This window comes from Podarcis erhardii (assembly GCF_964252035.2).
Source record: "Podarcis erhardii genome assembly, chromosome: 5".
NCBI lineage: Eukaryota > Metazoa > Chordata > Lepidosauria > Squamata > Lacertidae > Podarcis > Podarcis erhardii.
The window spans coordinates 75,509,775-75,532,582 of record NC_138509.1 but is presented as its reverse complement, the minus strand read 5'-3'; the positions used below and the strand labels follow the sequence as shown (position 1 = coordinate 75,532,582).

The following is a 22,808-nucleotide window of genomic DNA, read 5'->3' as shown; positions in this document are numbered from 1 at the left end:
GTTAAGTTGTACAGCTTGTTCCTCCTAACAAGTCCTTTGGCTGATTAATATTCTCTGGCCTTTTAAACATGTCTGGGGGGGTATTGATTTGTTTTTGTTTAAACTGTCTATTTTGTGCTTTTATCTTGTGAACCTCCCCAAGGTCTTTGGATGAAGGGAGCTATATAAATTTAATAAAAAAATAATTAAAATAACTAAATATGTCTCCTCCTTTAAATTCATCCAGGTTGGTGGTCATCACTCCCTTTTGTGGGAACAAGGTCCCGCCCACTCCTGCTGCCTAAGTGGTGCCTCCCTGATAACCCCCCATCCCCGCTGACATTAGGCTTGAAATAAGTATTCTATTGTAGCAAATAACATAGTTTGTGATGTGTACTTGCTTGTGGCGTATGTGTGTCTGTATGCGGTTCCCATAACAATTTCTCTAATTTGCAAAAGTGGCCCTGAGTCAAAAAATCAGCCGTAGGTGGTGAATTCATGTATTTATCAATTCATTCCAATAACAACAGGCTCAAACTATATGTAAATGAATCATCCATATATATTTTGTTCATATGTTTGGCCTATTCACATATAAATGAGTGCTGGGGTATATTTTTCCCCCCATGAAATGGAGTGTAAAAGTGACTAAGCAGTTCCCCACCCCTTTTATCTCTCTGTACTCTGGCTCACTTCCAATGTCAGACCTGGGCTGCGATAAATTTCCTGGAGGAAAAGAGTGCAGTGGCTTAAGGCAGGGGGAAAGCATCTGTTTAAGAAATGGGTTGGAATTTGCCAAAAATGAAGTTTTGCATCAATTTTCTGGGCATGTTCTTTTCCAGAATGAATTGCTGGAGAATTTCAAACCCCCTGGATAATATTTTGCCATCCTCCAATATGGTTGAGAATATCAGATGCAACTTTGGGTCCGGGTTTCACTTATTAGTTAGGTCATTCAGCTGACATCGTGACTGATTAATTTGTGTCATGAGGTGACAGATTAACCAAAGTACTCAAGTGGCAAATATCAAAACAATAAAGTAATTTCATACTACAAAAACAGACCCCAGAACTATGGGAATTATTCTGTGACAGAGATGACTTCACACAGTAGGAAGAGCAGATGTTCTGGTGACTCAAACATCTGCTTTTTGATCTTCTGTGGGAGCTCACATATATCCTCCAGAGAGATGTGTGAGCTTTTGGTTATCCTGCAAAGACACTGTCAAGAGATCTGCATATGAGTACCTCGGGTTACAAACACCTCAGATTACAAACACTTCAGGTTACAGACTCCACTAACTCGGAAGTAGTACCTCGGGTTAAGAACTTTACCTCAGGATGAGAACAGAAATCTCGTGCCAGTGGTGTGGCGGTAGCAGGAGGCCCCATTACCTAAAGTGGTACCTCAGGTTAAGAATGGTTTCAGGTTAAGAAAGGACCTCCAGAATGAATTAAGTTCGTAACCAGAGGCAGCACTGTAGTTCTGCACACCAGCCAGTTTCCAGTTCAAAATTGGAATAGTAATATTTTTCCCAGAGACTTTTTAGCTGTTCCTAAAAAGCATTCCCCCTAAATGCTCACGTAAATGTTAGAGATCTTTCAAAGGTACTATAACGTGCAAGGAGCTATCACCAGAAGTATGATATGGTCACCCCTGCCTATGAACGTGAGTAAAAACAAGAAGCAAAAATTCAGAGGTGAGAAGAGAGGACCAAATCTGCTGGCAACTCCTGACTCTCCCTTGGTCCAGGAGCACACCTTTCTTCTCATTCACCTAAACCCTACAACTTCTCCTCTTTTCCCAAAAATAAAAACTTTGTATTCTAGGTCTTACTAATAACCATTTCCTCTTCTTAATTCTTTCTCTCATTTGCCAGTTTGGAGGGAGTGGAGAAGATTAAAATCTGAGTAAAGACATTTCTGGTTCCCAGCCATAGAAGCTGCAAGCTGTGTGGAGATAGATCAGAGGTGGATAAGCATTCAAATATATATCTGAGCAAAGAAACAGAGCTATCCACGTCAACTGAGATTTATTTATCTTATTTAGTTTCATACATTTCCTTTCATCACAGAGATCAGAAGTGGACAGACCACCACTTTGCACCTGTAGAAGTAGAGCAGCAGATGTGCTGTCTTCATCTTTGCAAGATACTATGGTTTTCTGTATCGGGTTTTATCCATGGAAGGCAAATCAGTGGATTGGCCTTCCCCAACAGCAAATACCATATGGATTCTTAAATCCAGAATGGAGATTGTATAGGAACAATAACATAAGATAGGGGGCTGCTAAATAAGTCCATGTAAACAACTTATACCTTGCACATGACCTGCACTGTATATATTTTTTCTAGTCTCGTAGATTGTGCTCACCCAAATAATCACTGTGGAATCCACTTTCAACACAGAGAGAAATATTACTTCCTCAATAATGACATGCATTATTCAAACAGTCTGTAGGTTTGTATTTGCTCATCAGTGGTGACAACATTACAAATGAAACAGTAAAAAAGCAGTATATTAGTACATTAAAGTAAAATGTTATGCTATGTATATTGCCAAAGTACTGCAGTGATATGTTGATCAATCTCCTTTTGCTGAAGCACAATGCAAAACGGGTTGTTTTTAACACATTCATTAATAAAGACTTAAAAAGAGGGGGGGGGGATTGGAAACTGTGTTAAAAATGCTACTAAACAGAAAACACAAAGCAATATCATACAGAGATGAGACACAATCTAAGACTTTTCTTTCAGGATTTAAAAAAGAAATTCTGATTGTTCATCGATGAAAGCAACTGGCATAGACTGCTGAACTGGTTATTTTATTTTATCCAATATTGCTTGCAAAGATACCACTTTCATTTTTGCCAGCATTTGTAGTGTAAATGAGGAGCAACCTATCGTAAAATGATGCTACTGAGATCAAAGGAAGCAATCCCTACCACTAAGCTGAAATCATTCTGGGGAACTGTTTTTGATTATGGTTAATGATGTAATCAAGCTAGTAAACTGCCTAGAAGTTGTCGTAGTGGGATTATAGTTTGCCATCATAGAGCACCTAATAATACGAACAAAAAAGTATGGACTTATAAAAATAAGATATTAGTTAATGTTTACTTTAATGGCACACGAGATGAGATCGGGTTGATTAGAATGCTGATAGGAGCTTTTCCCGAAGGAAAATTACTGAAATTTTTGTACGGACGAAAATGCCAATAATATAGAGAGGGGGGAAAGACCACAAGAGTCATTTTTAACATCTTTGATTTCATTCTTTAAAGACCAATTATTTTTCTGTCCCCTGTGGGAAGGGGAAAAAACAACTTCTTTCTTAATGGCAGAATCATTCTGAGACTTCTCTGATTCATTTTATATTTAGTAGATTACAGTTTTAGAGTCATCAGTCAGAAGGAACCCAGCCAACTGACAGACCTGAAATCATGTCCTTTGATTGTAATTGACAGGAAAAGCATTTAAGGTAAAGGGGAAAAATATTTTATTCATCTTTGATTACACTGTGATGTGATTTGGTGACATAATACAGCTGTGAACTGAAGCAAGAAAGGCAATAATTCCTACTTCAGGTTTTTGACATGATGTAGCCCTTTAGTCTTCTTCAAGCCTAAGCCTCCAGCTACAATAGGCCCCTTGATGGAGTCTAGACAAATAGATATACAGACTGTTGCCATTTAAAAAGCAAACAGCTTTAAAAAAGCATTTCTCAAGGCGGTGTATTTCAGACCTAAATGGTGGCACAATTTCCCAACCCCCAAAATTATATTCAGTTAGCTCCCGCCCTCCAGAAACAACTTATTGGGCTGAGCTCCTTCACTTTAATCAGGTCTTAAAAGTAATCAAGAAAATGGTATTTGTTGCCATATTAAAAATATTCTCACAAGAGGCTTTAAACATCTTGCAACTAATTCATATGCAGGAGACATTTATTTCCAGTATCATACTGCCTGGACGGCTATCATAGCTTTTCTCTTTCTTCCCTGCCTTAGTATCATTTTGATCTCAATAGGTCCATTTTCTATTAGTATAATAACTTTCAGGTGGCATTTTCTTCTCAATTGCTTATTCAGTATGTAGGATGGTGGTGAAGGGGGACGGTGACTTCAGCTTCCATCAGCCCCAGCCAGTGGTCAGTGGTAATGAGAGTTGTAGCCCAATAACATCTGGAGGGCTGTGGATTGCCTATTCCTGATGGAGAAACATAGGTAAATCATCAGCTGTGGGTGAAACCTGTGCTTCAGAAATATGAATGGCAATTTTTTCCCAGTGAGTGACACAAGTTGAATGTAGATGTACCAGAGGTGAAAAATAGTTTTGTTAAATCAATTGCGAGACATAGGTGAGATCTCCATTGGTTGTTAAGAAGTCAAACCAACGATCATCACCTTCAATAGCAATTTCTTAACTCACTGCATTGCTCTGGAGTTATTTGGGAAAGAGTAAAGATATAATACGGGTCTCTTGTTTTGGGTAAGGAATGGATGGCTTCAGACACGGCTGGATTTTTATTAAAATCTCAGTGCTGAACGTATCCACATGGAATTTTGTTTTCTTATTCCCTTCTCACTCCTTGATCTGTACAGGATGTGACTTTCATTTTTTACCCATCTCACTAAAAATACAAACAATGCATGACTCTTTCATATGTATTATATGTACAATATACATCTTCCTTTGTATGCCATTTTGCATATAATTACTCAGGGTTCTTTTTTAAAAAACGACAATGCACAAAATATAAAACTGCCAATGCAAGAGGTCGTCCAATGCAAAGAAAACCCAATTGTATCTGAATCAAGTTGCATGCTTTGTACAAATCCTTTTTAAATGGATTCCTTTCCCACCCTAGTTTGAGGATTAGTTCTTCAGGTAGAGCAGTTTTAAAAGTCTCCAGTCTATTTCCCAAATATATTTATCCGAATCCAAGAAATCAATTTCTGAAAGATTTGGACCCAGAACCAGGACATCATCTGGGAGAAGCTGCACATATTTCTTACTGTCACTGTTCTTTCATATACCTTATTTTTCACTCTATAAGACGCACCAGACCACAAGACGCACCTAGTTTTTGGAGGAGGAAAACAAGAAAAAATAATATTCTGAATCTCAGAAGCCAGAACAGCAAGAGGGATCACTGCGCAGTGAAAGCAGCAATCCCTCTTGCTGTTCTGGCTTCTGGGATAGCCACACAGCCTGCATTCGCTCCATAAGACACACACACATTTCCCCTTACTTTTTAGGAGGGAAAAAGTGAGTCTTATAGAGCAAAAAATACGGTATTTTCTGGAGTGTGTTACCTATGCTTTTTGGTGCATGATGTCAACAGTGCAGTATGAAGCATGTAGTATTTTTGATGATACCATTAGGTGATGGGAATTTACATGAAAGGGTTTTAAAGAAGTTCTTGAAGCAACATAACAATACCAAGTGACTATTGCAGTAGTAAAAAAAAGTCCATGAACTTCCAACATTAAAATACATAACAATCCATGGTGGGGTTTTGGGTTGGTGGAAGAAGGTAGCTAAATTCCACCCCTTATTCATGATATACTAGGCATCCTAGGTGATGTGATGACGTACCTAGGGTGGGTAAAAAGTTAGTTTGCTGGAAGGAATAAGTTGGCTGAGGGCCATTATTGCTAGCATTTCCCCTTTATTCACTCATCTTTTTTTAAAAAAAATGCCCATAGACGACACAACAGTATAACTAATAATCATGCATTTACCATGCAGGAGGTCAAACGAAACAGCATTTGTTTGAAGACAATTCTCTTGCCAGATAGGCTAGTCATTTGTTTCTAGGGGCACAATGTACCCACATGCTAGTGCTCAGATTATGGAGGGAAAGTTAGACAAAGACCTTAATGAAATCTATAAGTCTCCCATTACAATTTCCTTGTCCCTCTTGTAATTCAAACACTGGAATGAATGGGAGCTGAAGAAGAATATCTCGGTGGGGAGAACTTGTCGGATTGTGCCCATACAGTAGTTGTAATAGTTGCGTGTTGAGACCTTTAACTCCCCCCCCCTTAAATAAATTCAGACAAGACTCAAATTTTGGTTTGTTTTTTGGCAGAATTTAGGTCACAACTTTGTTGATTGCACCAAGTGAATGGTTGCATAGGCTCTGGTTCGACTACCTCCCTGCACCGTTGCAGGTAGCACTGACCCAGGACACCAGGATAGGTCAGCCTAAGGTGAACACCTGGATAAGTGGAAAGCCGGGAGCAGGCTATCTCCACCACCCAAATGCCCTCCTGGACTCAGGCACTGGCACAACCCCCTCACATGGGTTGACCATGGTTGACCAAAGCATCGAGTTCCTTGATTCTTTTAATGGAATAACTTCACATAGGGATCCCTATCTGCAACCTTACAAGTTGTGATGATTTGCTACATGGCAGGCGAAACCCAAATGGCACCAGCAAATCAGCCAAGTGGGGAAAATTCCTGCCATGCCCCTGTCCCAATGACAGATGACACACAACGGCATAGCAAGGTCAAGCGCACAAGCCCTAAATATAGGGAGAGGTGGGTGGGTGTTCAGATGCACACACCGAAAGAGGAAGCTCTGGGTCATGTGCATAGGTATATATGGGTCCCTTGATCAGTTTAGCCTGCATCCCATTGGCCTGATTGAACCCTGCATCAAGGGACGTACCAATCGGGTGTTGTGGCTATCCAAACATACCCACCCACAACACAGGTTTAGGTTAAGGGAGGACCTGATTTATGAGTAAAGACTTCATAAGATACTTAAGTGTGAGACATAATGCAGAATCTGTCTAGAGCAAGAACTCTGCAGGGTAGGGTGGAGGCTAGTCAGCATTTATCATTTAGCTTTGCTGTTCATGATAGATTTGCAGGAAACTCAAGTGAAATAAATGGCAACAATCCTTCACAGTATGCTATAAATGGATATCTAGCATTTATTTTTTATCATGACAAATTTCAGCTCTAGTACAACTGAACAAAATCATACACAATGAATCTTAGGCAGTGTTATCCAAAAGGGTCCATGGAGGGGGAATCCTATCCATGGACTGCCCAATCCAAAGCTTTGCCAGACTTATGCCAACAGGATAGAAGGGGAGTGCATGTGAGAGAGAGGGGGAGGGAGAGTGTTGGTGTTTCTCTCTGTTTTTGTATCTGAGGCGGTAATGTTTTTTTGACCAGAGTTGAATTTTCCATGCCATTGGTTGCAATGGGAGAAAAAACAACCCAGTACTTTAAAAAAAAATCAGTACAGAAACTCAAAGCCATATGGAAGATCTGCTTTATTCTTTGGTCCCTTAATGCCCTCCCAGGGTCTGTAAGATTGCTCTCTAAGACTGCTTGCCTGGGAGTAAGACCCATTCAGCTCAGTAGAATTTACTTCTCATGTCTAAGCTTGCACAGTACACTGTGTTGTATATTTAACTTTTAGATTTAGTCCAATACCAGATCAAGTTGCTTCAATTACCTAACACTGAATGCATGGGCAGTTGCAAATTTCATTTGCCACCAAGCTATGGAAGCCGTGAGTTAAATACTGTTATTCATTAGCTAATAAAAACCACTCTTTTCCTTGAGAAGAAACTACTTCTTATTAAAAATAAAATATTAAATGTAGACTTGGAATCCCCAGGAACATGCATGGTAAAATATGTTAACCCTCTCTCTTAGAAGATATTATTTTATTTTTATGTGGGGGGGGGGGCACACCTGTCCCACTTTCAGCCCCAGAAGGGCAAGTCAAATGCCTTTTTATGCAAGTAGACATTATTTTTCATGGGTCTGAAAAGCAGCATGAAAAGGATTTCACATCAGCTCCCAGTTTGAAGATGCATTTCTACAAGCATTAGGAGAGTAAGTGCCGTTGAACTCTGAAGGGAGGGGCACCAAAGGTAACTTGCCCTTTGGGATACTTCTTTGGGTTGTGATGAGAGTGAGAGCACTCCCCCTGTTTGCTTGGTCCTAAGTGAGAGATTGGAGGGGAGGATGTGAGTTAATTTGGCTTCTGTGTGCTGTGGAGTTGTGTCTGTAGTGAGAGCATCATTGCAAGACCATGAATCCAGAGTGACCTGGTGCTTCAGATGATTTTGCTATTTTATACTTTTAATTAATTAATTAAACTTTTGTATTTGTTTTTATTGTGCTTTTCCTTTGTATTCGTATTCTGTCCACTGCTTTGGGGACCTTTGGGCTGAACAGTGGTAGGTCTAGAAAGGAACCAACTATTACTATAGACATGTAGAGGGCTGCACAGAAGAAACACATTTTTAAAAGTGCTTCTTATGAGGTCAAACTTTATCTATAGTCTCTAAGGAAAAGTCAGACTTTATATTCTAAATTCTCTCTTATCCTCAAAAAGAGAGAACTTTTAAGAATAACCCCTTAAAATAAAATTAATGAGGTCAGATGCAAAGTTTTTACGCAAACCTTTTCCTGACTTCATCCCAGGAGGGGGAGAAAAAGGGAAACCCTGGTCAGCATTGCCATCAGAACATCTCAAGACTTCAAGAAGACCTCCATCTGGTATGTCACCACCTTTTATTTTAATCTCTTTACTGCATTCCTGAGTGGGTTTATTTTTTCTGAATCCATTTAAATGTTGCCATCTGTCACCCCGTTCCACGTTTACAACATAATGGAATCCCTTCTGGATTTCTACTCCTATTTCTAATATTGAAGTCCTTGCTGAGGAGATAGCTTACAGTGCAACCTTATGTACAGTGCAACCCTCAGAAGAAAGTCCCACTATGTTCAATGCTGTTTGCTTACTCCCATGTTCAGAATTGCAACCTTAAGCAGCCCTTAAGGTAGGGATAGAGAACCTGTGGCTCTCCAGATGCTTCTGACTACAACTCCCACCATCCCTGGCCATTGGCTGTGATGGCTTGACCTGATGGGAGTTAAGAGTCTAAAAATATCTGGGGTTCCACAGTCTATCCACTCCCCCACTGCTTAAGAGGAGCAAAAAGCCTAGTGGTTATAAAGGTAAAGGGACCCCTGACCATTAGGTCCAGTCATGGCCAACTCTGGGGTTGCGGCGCTCATCTCGCTTTACTGGCCAAGGGAGCCGGCGTACTGCTTCCGGGTCATGTGGCCAGCATGACTAAGCCGCTTCCGGCGAACCAGAGCAGCACACGGAAACACTGTTTACCTTCCCGTCGGAGTGGTACCTATTTATCTACTTGCACTTTGACGTGCTTTCGAACAGCTAGGTTGGCAGGAGCAGGGACCGAGCAACAGGAGCTCACCCTGTCGTGGGGATTCGAACCGCCAACCTTCTGATTGGCAAGTCCTAGGCTCTGTGGTTTAACCCACAGCGCCACCCGCGTCCCTCTAGCGGTTATAGTTTGGCTTTAAAACTCTCAGCTGGTTGACATGTACATGATGATTCAAGACCTGAATTCTGTTCAGACATTCACACCTGATGGCTCAGCACCAGACTTTCACACAGTCAAGCATCTTGTTTGCATAAAGCCTATGCACAATGCCTGTTGTCACAGTCTTGTTGCTGAGCAACCATGTGCAGAGCTCAGTGGGGTGGGAGGCCAGCCAACCAGAAGAGTCTCTGAGCTGTACTTGCCTGGATGCTGAGTCAGCATCCAAAGTCAGGTCCAATCCAAGACTGCCAGGAGTCAGGGAATCCGATGATCATAGGGTCAAGGGTCAAGATAAGCAGGAAGCAGCAAGGCAGGACCAGGAACTACAAACACTGTTACCAGTAACTGACTGCTGCTGGAAGCTCTCCTTAAGAAGGCTGAAGCCAGCTTGTTCTCATCAGTGCCTTCTCCTCTGTGTCCTTGAAAGCTGATCAGCTGCAGGTAGAGTCACTCCTTCTTCTCCCCCTTCAGGCTGCTGTTCAGCAGGTGAAGCTGACTTTTGACCCATGACACTTATTCTCAAAGTATACAATACTGATTGAATGTAATAATAATAATAATAATTTATTATTTATACCCCGCCCATCTGGCTGGGCCTCCCCAGCCACTCTGGGCGGCTTCCACAGAAAGCAAAAATACAATAAAATATCACACGTTAAAAACTTCCCTGAACAGGGCTGCCTTAAGATGTCTTCTGAATGTCAGGTAGTTGTTTATCGCTTTGACATCTGCTGGAAGGGCGTTCCACAGGGTGGGCGCCACTACCAAGAAGGCCCTCTGCCTGGTTCCCTGTAGCTTTACTTCTCGCAGTGAGGGAACCGCCAGAAGGCCCTCGGCACTGGACCTCAGCGTACAAGACATACCCTGTCCATATTTGGCTATATGTACATAGGTACTGGGAAAAGAAAATGTTTAAACAGGTTCTGGGGCTAGTGGTTAAAATATCTCCTCCATGCATTCTATCCTGTTCTGTGTTAAAGCCTGAACAGGCTTTGATTATTCTTGAATGAGGGTATAACCTGTCTCATCAAATTGATGTCACTGATATGACTGTTCTACCTGCAGTAATAATTAACACGTTCCTTTGTTCAAACCCTCATTTGATGCTACTGCTAGCAGTTAATGATAAACATACTAAACTAACTGGTGCCACAAAATTACTCTTCCAAAGTTTACCTACATTACAGGGAGAGGAATCAGAAGACAGATCCAAGTCCTTGTCGATCACTCACAAAGTTGTACTACAACCACCATTGGCAAACTAGTGCCTTCCAGATGTTTTGGACTACAATTCCAACAGGCTGGATCTGAGTATGGTTGAAATACATCGCGATTTTCCTTGACATACATGTAATACTGCGGGTGGAAGCAGTGTCCAGGAGGAAATGGAAAGACAAATGTCCGGGAAAATCCGGACATATGGCAACCCATGTCGGCAATCTTGTTTTTGCTAATTTTCCTTAAAATTAGCTCAAAAAATAGCTCAAAAACATCTTTTTTGTGATTTTGCCAAAAATAAAAAAGAGCCCAGCAACCCTACCTGATGGGAGGGGGAATCCAAAACTTTTTGCAGACCACCAGGTTGGCAAGAGCTGCATTACATTAGCAATTATACCGTGAACACCTTTTCTGATAACCATGGTAGAACAAATGGATGAATTTGAGTAAGCAGTATATCTGCCTTGCTATATATTTTCGCTACTAGTGATTTCTGTTACATGTGCAACATCCAGGTTGGTGTAGTGATTATAAACTACTTCTCTGCAGATGAAAGGTAAGTTTTAGCTACTGCAACATTATTGCTAAAATTACCATTTGAATGATAAGCAATTTGGGGAGTAATTATAGTGTACACACTACATTCAATGCATTCTGATATATGGATAATTACTCCGGGTAATATGCTTTAGTTAGATATTACAACAACAATAACAATTTATTGCAAAATTAATTCCTTGGCACAATTTAACATTTATTAACAGGAAGTCAAAGTGACTTGGTTTATCGGGGGCCACTTGTAAGTTGCTTTCCCCTGTTCATGTGCTAATTGGTTATTATAGGTCGTTTTAATATTTTTTAGTTTAAATTAATTTGGTTTCAAGGTGCATGTGTGGGTTTTTTTAAAAAGAAGACATGATATTTACAACTCATGTGGTTTTATTTAGGTAAAAAAATAGTAAGGTAATGCAATCATCTTTGGTAATAGAATGATGGATGAATGGAAAACATTTTTTTAAAAAAATCAGGTCAATGGTACTGATGATTAGTGCATTGTTAATCAAGTTCTTCAGATTGCCATCAAAAGCTTTATCTCTTTCACTCAGACTGGTGAGAGGATCATGAATATTAAAGAGATTCAAATCGATCTGCACTCATATAATATGGAGCACTACAAATGAAAAGGATAAATGAACCCAGGCTGTGACTCTGTGTACAACTATATCTTTTAACTAGACGGCAAACCCTAATCAATTTCTGGACTGATATTAGGCTTCATACACAGCAAGTCCATGGAGATAAACTTTTTTTTTAATGCTCTGTGTATTTTGTGGATGAACTACTTAGTACATTTACTTGGGGGGAAAAAGATCTGCTGATCAGAAGGTCGGCAGTTCAAATCCCCATGACAGGGTGAGCTCCCGTTGCTCGGTCCTTGCTCCTGCCAACCTAGCAGTTCAAAAGCACGTCAAAGGGCAAGTAGATAAATAGGTCCCACTGTGGTGGGAAGGTAAATGGCATTTCCGTGCGCTGCTCTGGTTCGCCAGAAGTGGCTTAGTCATGCTGGCCACATGACCCGGAAGCTGTACGCCGGCTCCCTCGGCCAATAAAGCGAGATGAGCACCGCAACCCCAGAGTCGGTCACGACTGGACCTAATGGTGAGGGGTCCCTTTACCTTTACCTAAGACACAATATATGATTTACAAGGGAAATGAGCAACAATAAAGGTCACATGGCTCTGTTCGACAACTGAGTTGAGTGCTTGGGTAGTGTGATCCTATATGTGTTTACTCAGAGTTAGGTCTGGATGTGTGCAATGGGGTTTTCCATCAGGTAGGTTTGCATAAGATTATGGCCTAAGAGTCTCAGTGCCAAGCTGCTTGGGAGCAGGATACTTAAAAGAACATCAGGCCTCTTAATATATGCAATCAAACAGTGTACTCTGTAGAAGAGAGCCTCTTGAAGAAAGAAGGAGGGCCATCCCATGTAATATAGGAATTGGGCTTTTAGTGTGCTGGCACCTAGCCTTTGGAATCCCCTCCCATTACATGTTGAGCAGATTCCATCTCTTGTATTTTCAGCACCAGCTGAATACCTTCATATGATGAGTCTGGTGGATCAAGCCAATGGCCCATCTACTTCATCATCATGTGCTCATCGTGGCCAATCAGGTGCCTGTGGGAAGCCTGCACATAAGTACAACAGAATTCTGTCTGCCTGCAGTTCCCAGCAACTGGCATTAGCAGGCGTAATGCCTCTGACAATAGAGGCAGAACATAGCTACCATGGCTTCCTTTTTCAACAATCCTTTTAAGTAGAGATCCTATTCTTTATCCCAATCTGTATTGGATAAATTGGATAAATATGTATTGAAAAAAATTGTATTGAAAAAAAATGGAAAAAAAATCAAACTTCTTTTGTATATGGGATTGTTGTAATTGTTTTATTTATGGAACTGTTCTTAATTATCTTTATAATTTGCTTTTTGGTTGTTACTCTTTCGTTCATTTTACGATTGGATATTTCATTGTTGTAATCTGCTCTGAAACCTTATGGTAGAGGATGGGTAAGAAATTTTATTATTATTATTATTATTATTATTATTATTATTATTATTTAAATAAAAAAAAATTCTGCCCTGACCCTCACCACTTTGTGACTTGGGGTGGATCTACACACAGGGGAAAAAATCTGCTATAAATAAGTCATAAATTAAATTGTTATAACAAAAGAAAAAACCCTATGTAAAATTGCATAGAAAAGTTTTGTGCTCTACAGTGCCATCTGTTGTTGCATGGTTATAATGCATTTAAAGCGCTTTAAAAACAAACAAAGTAAATGTAGCTGTGTTCATGAACAGGAATGACGTGGTTGCTATTAATTTAAAAAAACTAATTTTGACCACAATTCTCAACCTGAAGTGTTCCTAAACATAACAAAATTGGAACAACGGAATCTGCCTTCTACAGTACAAGGTCCATCTGATACAGCATTGTCAACACTGATAGGCTGTGGTTCTCCCAGGTCAGTAGTGAGAGTAGATGAGATTCCTTGGGGGCATGTAGAGTTGGCTGGTTATACTAGTTCTTCTGTAATAACTGTATGTTGCAATGTTACAAATGGAACGCATACCTCTTTTCTACAAGACAGTGGGTTAGATCCAAATTGAGTCATTATTAAGTCTCATTGAAACACACTTGAATTGGTCGCTGTTTGGGTTGCTCTGTTAGTCTGGATCCAAGCCATTAAGAACATAGGAAGAGCCTGAATGGATCAGACCAATGGCCATCTTGTCCAGTATTTTGTTTGCCCAGTGACCAACCAGATGCCTGTGGCAGCAGAATTCATGCACAAGAGCGCTATCCCTTCCTGTGGTTTCCAGCCACTGGTATTCAGAAGCATTGGTGCCACCAGCTGTGACTGTGAAATTTCTATATTCTAGAATGACTTTTCTCACCCTGGGGCCCCAGATGTTGTTGGACTACAACTCCACTCATCCCTGACAACTAGCCCTGCTGGAAGCTGTGGTCCAGCAACCTGTGGGGTATCAAGGCTGGGAAAAGCTGTTCTAGAGGATAACTAGTTACTTTTTCTTTTCTGTCTCCCTCCCTCCTTCTCCACCCCTCATGCCATTTACAGACAACCCTTTAAGAATATTTGGGCTGGTTCCACCCCACCTTCAGGTTTTCCTTTTTTTTTTTTTTAACAAGATGTAAATTTACATTACTTTCTCTAGTTTAATGTTAGCACTTTCCTAAAACCTCTGAGAAGAAATTATACATTTCTTTTAACAGTAATGGGGTATAATTATTAGAAATTAATTTAAGACTCTACAAGTGCAGCGTGACATGCTGCCAGGGACTGGGGTGTGATATTTTAAGTGATCTTGTGAAAGGACAGAAGCGCTGAAATTACAGCAATCTTCTGTGCAGAGTTGTATCAACTTGTTGCTTGACCAAGGTTTTTATCCTGAATTTGCATTATCTCTGTCTTTCTCAAGCCAATCTTCTTCTTTGGCGATCAGTCATAGCCAAGTAAGATTGTCTCCCATAAACGCAGTTTTAACAGTGAGTCCGTAAGTGACTGTGTAGGCCAATTCTGGAACCACACGTTCTTCCACAGTGGAGACATAGGTTTCCGGGCAGGAGTTGATCACAGTGAGGGTTTGCCAAGCGTGCCTTCCTCTTAGCATGTTTCTCCCTTTTGTCCTGAGTTTGAGCATCTTCAAAGCCCATGACACCTTTGGGAAAAGCTGTTCTCCAACCGGAGCGCTCACAGGCCAGTGTTTCCCAGTTGTCGGTGTTTATACTACATTTTTTTAGATTATCCTTTAGAGAGTCGTTAAACCTCTTTTGTTGACCACCAGCATTACACTTTCCATTTTTAAGTTCAGAATAGAGTGATTGCTTTGGAAGAAAATAATCTGGCATCCACACAACATAAACAGTCCAATGAAGTTTATGTTGAAGAATCATTGCTTCAAGCCAATAGGATACATGAGGCAATTGATGCAGACAACAGCCATATTCAGGAATTTCCCCTTACTCAACTGCAACTGGGGGGGGGTGGAGGAAGGGGGGTGCAGTGGGTGTGGGCCACCCCAGGTGTCACAGTGAGGGGGGTGATAAAATGCCGGGTGCCACTCACCATGGGTACTGGGAGAGATTCAGTGGCTTGGACATGCCCGCTGCCTCCTGCTCAGAGCATCCCACTCTCGTGCAGGACCCTGATAGAGACACTTGCCCGACTGGCATGTTCTCTCCCTCCTGGTCAATTGTTCAGAAGCTGCAAAAGCTTTCTTCTGCCCGAACATCACAGTGACTAATGCCAAAAGGCATTAGCACACTTAGGGATCTGCAGAGTAATTGCAGTTTTCATAACAGACCTCAGTGGATCAACATATAATAATACACTTGGAGCATTCTGACTTCGCTCCTTCCCCTTTCTCATCAGACAGGGAAGAGAGGAAAGAACAAAGGACAATAGTCCCACTTCACGGAACACAGTAACACAAACATCCTGTCTCCGTCACTTCCCACTCTGTAGAGTCAAAACATGTACCATCATGTGATAGACAATTACATGACTGCAGACACGGGGAACGAATCTCCAAACCTCCCCCCCGGCCGTAGGGCAGCTGAGTGGGAGGAGGCAGGCAGATTCTGGAGGCCCCGCTGTGCACCTCGCCCCTATGGATGGCTCGCCCAGCCCCTGGACTCGCTGCCTCAGGTGCCCGAGCAGCTTCGTCTGCCACTGTGCGTGGGTGGCTGTGCGTGTGTGTGTGTGTGTGTGAGAGAGAGAGAGAGTGGTGAGGTCACACTTCCTTCCCCTGCCCTTCTGTCAAGTCTGAGAACCATTGTGGTGTAGTGGTTAAGAGTAGTGGACTCGTAATCTGGTGAACCAGGTTCGATTTCCCACTCCTCCACATGCAGCTGCTGGGTGACCTTGGGCTAGTCACACTTCTCTGAAGTCTCTCAGCCCCACTCACCTCACAGAGGATTTGTTGTGGGGGAGGAAGGGAAAGGGGAATGTTAGCCGCTTTGAGACTCCTTTGGGTAGTGATAAAGCAGGATATCAAATCCAAACTCTGCTTAATCTTCAGTCTTCACTACCTGGATCACATGCCTTTCACTTGTAGGCTTCACAGTAGCTTTCAAATATCTGAAGGATTGTCATGCAGAAGATGGGGCAGACCTATTCTCTGTTGCTTCAGAGGGTGGAACTAGGTCCAATGGATGGAAATTGCAAGGAAGAGGATTTTGACTAAATACTAGGAGAAACTCCCTATTTGATTTGCATACTTTGACTTTAATCTGTACACATTATTTCAGAATTCAGAACATTTGGGCAACATTTTAGGGGAGGAAATGTACAGCACATGCGTTGCAAGTAGAAGATGCCAGGTTGATCCCCAATATCACAAGATAATGTTGGAAAACAGCATCTCGTCTTTCCAAAACTCTGGAGAGCCACTGACAACTAGTTGCATGGACAATACTGAACTGGATGTAGTTTCCTGTGTACAGGCATCTCTGTCTGGAAGGGTAAGGTAGCCTGTTACATTTGAAAGACAACTGTAAACAATTAACATTGCTTGCAGGGTTACTGGAAGTTTTGTAAGGTTAATTTTATTAGTCGTGTCCGATTCTTTATGACCCCATGGACCAGAGCACGCCAGGCACTCCTGTCTTCCACTGCCTCCCGCAGTTTGGTCAAACTCATGCTGGTAGCTTCGAGAACACTGTCCAGCCATCTCGTCCTCTCTCGTCCCCTTCTCCTTCTGCCCTCCATCTTTCCCAACATTAGGGTCCTTTCCAGGGAGTCTTCTCTTCTCATGAGGTGGCCAAAGTATTGGAGCCTCAGTTTCAGGATCTGTCCTTCCAGTGAGGACTCAGGGCTGATTTCCTTAAGAATGGATACGTTTGATCTTCTTGCAGTCCATGGGACTCTCAAGAGTCTCCTCCAGCACCATAATTCAAAAGCATCAATTCTTCGGCGATTAGCCTTCTTTATGGTCCAGCTCTCACTTCCATACATCACTACTGGGAAAACCATAGCTTTAACTATGGGCCTTTGTTGGCAAGGTGATGTCTCTGCTTTTTAAGAAAAAGTACAACAGTACAAAAAGTACAAAAGAAAAAGTACAACAGTACTAGAGGCGGAAGTCTCAAAGATTAGCTTCCGCCCCCTCCTTTCTCTCAGCATGAAAGTAAAACAACACAATCAGGTGATCCTTGCAATGGGAGGGATGAAAATACTGACAGAGGAATGGTGGGAGGAACCAGCTCAGGCACCACTAAGGGGAGAAGGCTCAGAGCCCAGGGAATGGTGGTGGGATGATGGTGAGTGGTTAGAGAGAAGCTGAAGGGGTAACTAGGCTCAGTGATCTGGGAGAGTCTATGGCAGAGAGGAGTGAAGAATCAGAAGCTGAATCTGGCGAGGGGGAGGCAGAGATGAGTCAGACTGGTGAAGAGTCACTGATGTCTCCCCATCCTGCTGTGGAAAGATTTTAATCACACCACCTGAGCCATGAGTCTGAATTCTGGGTCAGCAAGTGGGAAACAGGATATGCTTAGAGGTTTTACTACAATCAAGTGGTATGTAAATTCTGCTAACTATAAATAATAATAGAAAACCAGTTTACCAGTGGAAATAGGAGCATGCATTTAACACTTCTATGCTCACATCACATATCTCTTTGCAAGTTCCACCCCACCCCTATCCCCGTTATTTTATAAAAAATACACTCAAAAATAAAACTGTGCCAGAATATATTGTTGCTAGGGTACCAGACCTCAAGAATGATAATGCTAGAAAATTGCACTAATGAAATTTTAATGAGGCATTTTCCACAATTCAAAAAAATTAATAGAGGCAGTCATTTTCCAGTGAAAGGAACCTGAAAACAGGAACTGTCCCTGATAAACAGGAACAGCTGTTTTCTCCCAGGTGCAAACTGATTATTTAAGAGGCTTATTTGTTGCCATTTTTGGAGCGACCATTTACTCAACTATTGGGTAAAAAGGAGAAGGAAAAGGTAAAGGTAAAGGTTTTTGCACTGGCTTTGTAATTCCCTTTCTAGGGAGGCCCTCCTTGCGCCCTCTTTGATGGCAAGGGAACACTCTATGAAGACCTTTCCTTTTGAAAGACTTCATGAATAGGAAGCTGTTTCATTTTACTTCTTTTGGACCTTCTGAATATGCATATGCATATTTACTAATAAGCTTCATTCTATGATTTTTCAAAAAATGTATGACCTGACATTTCTGATTTTAGTTGTTTGTTGTGTTGAACTTGGATGTAGAAGACCAGGGTTCAAATTCCCAACTCAGCCATGAAGTTCACTGGGGGATCTTTTTGGGGTTGCAAGATAGACATCACATTTCTTCCCGTGTGTGTGTGTGTGTGTGTGTGTGTGTGGACAGTCAGTTTTTTTAATATATATAATAATATTTATTAGATTTATAAAACAAAAATCCACATACATAACAATATGATCTTTCTCATTCACCACGTTTCATTCTCATCTTTGGACCTCCTCACATCTCTTGTTCCTGCTTTCTAAACACATAGATTTTTCTAGCAAATTATTCACTAAATTCCGTTTATATCATGTAATTATCCCATATTAAGTCTCAAATCTTAGAGTTTAAATCACTCCTAATTCTAAAGTATTATTCATCCAAAATTTATCTTTTCTTTCAATCACATTCAAATTTATATTCCTTGTTACTAATTTGTTGGAACCATCTTATTACAAATCTTACATCTTTCTTAACATTCATACAATTTACAGTATTTTTGTAGATAATCCTTAAATTTCTTCCAGTCCTCCTCCACCCGTTCTTCTCCCTGGTCTCAGATTCTGCCAGTCATCTCAGCCAGTTTCATATAGTTCATCAGTTGCATCTGCCATTCTTCCAGTGTGGGCAAATCTTGAGTTTTCCAGCATTTGGCGATGAGTATCCTTGCTGCTGTTGTAGCATACATAAAAAAGGTTCGATCTTTCTTTTGCACACTCTGGCCTACAATGCCTAAGAGGAAGGCCTCTGGTTTCTTAGGGAAGGTATACTTGAATACCTTTTTCAGCTCATTATATATCATTTCCCAGAAAACCTTCACTCTAGGGCAGGTCCACCAGAGGTGAAAGAATGTTCCTTCAGCTTCTTTACACTTCCAACATTTATTGTCAGACACATGATATATCTTTGCAAGCTTGACTGGAGTCATGTACCACCTATATATCATTTTCATAATATTTTCTTTCAAGGCATTACATGCCGTGAATCTCAAACCTGTGGTCCATAACTTTTCCCAGTCAGCAAACATAATGTTATACCCTATGTCCTGTGCCCATTTTATCATAGCTGATTTGACCGTTTCATCCTGTGTATTCCATTTTAACAGCAAGTTATACATTCTAGAGAGTATCTTAGAGCTGGGTTCTAGCAGTTCTGTTTCTAACTTTGATTTTTCCACCTGGAATCCTATCTTTTTATCCGATTTAAAAACTTCTTTAATCTGAGCATAATGTAGCCAATCTCGCACTTTATCTTTTATTTTCTCCATACTCTGCAACCTCCAATTGTCTCCATCTTTTTCTATTATTTCCCAATATTTCGGCCATTTGGCCTCCATATTGAGTCTTTTCGGGGCCTTAGCCTCCATTGGTGATAGCCACCTTGGGGTCTTGTTTTCCAGTAAGTCTTTATATTTTATCCAGACATTGAATACTGCTTTTCTGACAACATGGTTCTTGAACGCCTTGTGTATTTTAACCTTGTCATACCACAAATATGCATGCCATCCAAAAGCATTGTTAAATCCTTCCAAATCTAAAACATCCGTGTTTTCCAGAAGTAGCCAATCCTTCAACCAGCAGAAAGCTGCTGATTCATAGTACAGCTTTAGGTCTGGCAGGGCAAAGCCCCCTCTTTCTTTAGCATCAGTTAATATTTTAAACTTAATTCTGGGCTTTTTGCCCTGCCAGACAAATTTAGAAATATCTCTCTGCCACTTCTCAAAACACCCCATTTTGTCCACAATCTGTAGAGTTTGAAACAAAAACAACATTTTTGGCAATACATTCATCTTAATAGCAGCAATACGTCCTGACAAGGAAAGTTTCAATCTTGACCAGATCTCTAGATCCCTTTTAATTTCAGACCAACATTTTTCATAATTATCTTTAAATAAATTCCTGTTTTTGTCTGTTATGTTTACCCCTAGGTATTTTACTTTTTTAACCACATTTAATTCTGTCTCTTTCTGAAACCTTTCTGATTCTAAAGAGGTCATATTTTTTTCCAAAACCTTAGTTTTTTGCTTATTAAGTTTAAATCCCGCCACCCGACCAAACTCATGAATCAATTGCAGTACCCTTTTAGTGCTGGGCTCTGGCTCCTGTAAAGTCAATACTAGGTCATCTGCAAATGCTTTAAGTTTATACTGTTTCGCTCCGACCGGTCAGTTTTAAAACTGGGGACATAAAGGAAATGCCCCTGGGTAAGGAACCTACCAAACATTAAACAAATAGGTCAAGGGGCTTACTGCGTATTGCACAAGGTAATGTTACCTTAATTATATAAATATATAAAAACCACCTGGGAAAGTTCTCTCCTTCACCCTTGCCTCCCTTCCCCCTTTTCTGAAAATTTCCTCTGTCAAGATAAAAGAGAATGTGAGATATAATTGTAATTGTTTGGGACAATTGGGAAAGAAGCAGGCCATTCCAGTAGTCTGCCTCTTAAATTCTGCTTTCAGAGCCAAAACCCAAAGGAGAAGGATGACCCATATGGGGAAAAAACCTCTGTTAATTTGCTTCAACTTCCTTCCTTCAAATCACTGTGATTGGTATGGTCTCAGAAATAATTCCCGGTGTTTAAATGCTAGAGCTGTCCATCAAAACAAAAGATCCCTCTACCAGACGGGTTCTTATTGTGTTATCGGTCCACGGTGCTTCTCCTGCATGCAAGGTTGTTGGGTCTTTTTTCTGGCAGAGTCCACACCTTGGCATCAGTTTCAAAATGACAGTGTTTATTTCTCCCTATTTAATCTAGATTTACCTTTTCCTTACCCTAATCAAAACAACAGTTCTTAAAATGCACTTTCGGGGGGCAATTCAGTGCTAGCTATATCCAAGAAAAAGCCTTTGAATCTGGTACACATTTTACTTCTGGTATCATCTCCCACCCCCCAATAAACTGGCTATGCTAACCCAATCTTTATTCCTTTGCCCTTTCAGGAAGTACAAGAGATGCCAGGTATATAAACATTCTGTGAACTGCATCAATTGTCATTTTCAGAATGATCTTTATGTTTTAACCTCTCAGTGCAAAAAACCCCCAACACATTAAAAAAAAACGAAGCAGCAACCTTTTTTCTATGACTACAATGGAGACCTGCCTTTTCAGATTTCACATTCCTAATGCAATTAAACAAATAGATTGTGCATACAAAGGTAAAAATTGACATCTATTTTCTCTTATAACAAGAGTATCATAGAAATTTTTTCGTCTCTTTTTGCTGCTGTTAGATAAAGGAGTTATTGACCTAGTGTTGTTTTGCCAATGCCAGCAGCAAACTTCTCATCTTCCTCCCAAAAGATGGCAGCTGTACCGAGATGCGAAATGTTTTAGTTTTCAAGATTCATTATTCGTAGTTCAGCACATTATCTCTGATGACTCATTTAAAACAATGTCCTTTCCTCTCTCTCTCTCTCTTTTTGTTATCTAAATCTCATCGCTTCTTTTCTTTGCAGATTATAGGTTTGGATGTGCATTTTCTGCCTACACACTTACTCTTTCTGCCCTCTAATGGCAGCATAAAGCAACTGGGAGAAAAGTATGCATAAAACACCAATAAATTTTGGGATGGCAAAACAGGTGGGGGTTGGATGGGGACCCCATAAAGAAAAGTAGCATCTTTTGTGGGTCCAAAAGTAGCATCTTTTGTGGATTCACTGTGTGCCTGAAATATTATCCACAGAGAAAAGAATTTTTTTTTTTTAATTTCTGTTCAAACATAACATATCTTTCTGGCACTACTGGGGTGTATGGTAGGTAGAGGGGATACTATCTAAATTTTGATGTTGGATGTGGAAGGAAACAGCAGGGAGACAACAGGGAAGAAAGGAGACAGAGCCATATCAAGGGGGAATTTGAGCAAATGCTGTTAACATTTATTTAGAGGGAAATTAAAGGTTAAGCCCATATCTTCCTAGGATGGAAAACCTAGGTCTGATGGAGAATCAGGGCTGGTTCAATACAGTCTCCTACCTAAAGCAGATATGTGCAGCTGCTGGTACTTCTTTCATTTTTGTTGTTTCTCAGCCTGTTTATGCCTGTCTTTCCTTTCTGCGTGATTCCTTTCCTATTCCATGTAATCCATCAATTTCCTGGATATCCAAGTTATTTTACACAGATGACAGCTAAAATGCCACCTTATTCAGGAGAGTAATTTATTTCTGCGTCCCCCTCCTTGCCACCAGGCATCACTTGCAATATACTATAAGGTTCATAAGCTGCAGCCAAGCGATGAGCTGGAAGAGGAAAACCAACAAAGGTGGAATCTACACACATTTAAAAAACACTATGAAAATGCTTTTTAAAAAACATTTTGAAAAATACATTGAATTTTGCATAGCTCGCTGTTGCCATCTAGTGTCACATTTGTATACTGCACTTAGTAAAACATTTAAAACGGTTTATTTGCAGCTGTGTG

General features: G+C 40.8%; 1 long non-coding RNA gene across 2 annotated transcripts in view; it reads left to right on the top strand.

The window, feature by feature from the left end:
* The window catches only part of LOC309342382, a 225,145-nt gene that overhangs the window by 160,846 nt on the left and 41,491 nt on the right, over positions 1-22,808 (top strand). The window contains exon 3 of one of the 2 annotated variants that reach the window (XR_014156753.1): positions 8,439-8,513. The exons of the other annotated variant lie outside the window; for it this stretch is intronic. This is a non-coding gene — a long non-coding RNA (uncharacterized lncRNA). The remainder of the gene's footprint in view (positions 1-8,438; positions 8,514-22,808) is intronic. 2 annotated transcript variants of the gene reach the window in all.